General features: G+C 42.5%; 1 pseudogene; it reads left to right on the top strand.

Annotated features, from left to right (window-relative positions):
- Nucleotides 1-1,012: 1,012 nt before the first annotated feature.
- LOC111958502 (uncharacterized) overlaps nucleotides 1,013-1,096 on the top strand; it is a 4,063-nt pseudogene continuing 3,979 nt past the window's right edge.

Genomic DNA, 1,096 nt, shown 5'->3' with positions numbered 1-1,096 from the left:
GTTCTCATTCTCGACCCCAGGTGTGTTCTCATTTTCAACCCCAGGTGTGTTCTGCTGCTGCCTTGGCAGCAGCTAATGGGGATCCATAATAAATACAAATACAAATTCGCTATTCAAATACCCTTAGTTTAACCTGACCCGTTATCAGACACACAGAAACAAAATGCACACAGCAACATTTCTCATTTCAGAAATTATATTAARTATGGAAAAGCAACACCTCTCTCAGTAAATAGACATATTCAKAAATCATATAAGATATTAAATTGCGGGTAAACATAAACCAGTCAGTATGGCACCAAGTCAACCAATAGACTTAAAACCATATCACTGTCATTCACCATACATGTAAAAGCATACACATTCAATAACAGTCAAAACGGTTGCAACCTTTAAAAAACGGGTACAGAGCTCTGTAATGTAATACATTTTACTACGTTGCAGGCCTGTGCTTCGTGTTTGTGTGTGTGGCTTCTGGAGCAGGAGTCCCAATGCAGGCGAGAACGGTCCGCATTCAGTGCAGTGGTGAGAAACAGAAGGATCGCTTTTCTAATTAGCCAGATGACGTTTCGAATCTAGGGTCGCTATCTGAGCTCACCCTAAACTACTCTGACACACGGTACTCACTATACAAATGTCTCTGCCCCACGCCTATTGTCATTTGTTCCCTTCACTTCCCCTACTATCCCTCTGATTGGCTAAGGCAGCAACAGGGATTACCTCTGGGTTACAGATATGACCTGTTTCAACATGGACATTGCCATTGAGGGCTTCCACCATTTAAAGTAGTCAACTGGGTAGGGCTTCCTATAAGTTGGGAGCAATCAGCCAATGCAGAATAAGAAAATGTACCTCTTTAAAATGGAGATAGCCTCAATGGCGCTGCCCATGCTGTCACAGACACTATAATGGCACAGATACAAAGATGAGTCCTCTATCAAACCCTCTCCTCTTTTCCCTATTTCAGCATTTCTTCATATCACATTAATGCAGAGAACAGTTTGAAGTGTGAATGGGCATCCTGTGGAAAGGCTGGTCCCCCCTGGAGCACAAGGTTGTAGGTTCGTATAAACTCAGCAAAAAAAGAAATGTCCTC

This window comes from Salvelinus sp. IW2-2015, linkage group LG34, assembly GCF_002910315.2.
Source record: "Salvelinus sp. IW2-2015 linkage group LG34, ASM291031v2, whole genome shotgun sequence".
Taxonomy (NCBI): Eukaryota; Metazoa; Chordata; class Actinopteri; order Salmoniformes; family Salmonidae; genus Salvelinus; species Salvelinus sp. IW2-2015.
This window is presented reverse-complemented; position numbering and strand designations above follow the sequence as displayed.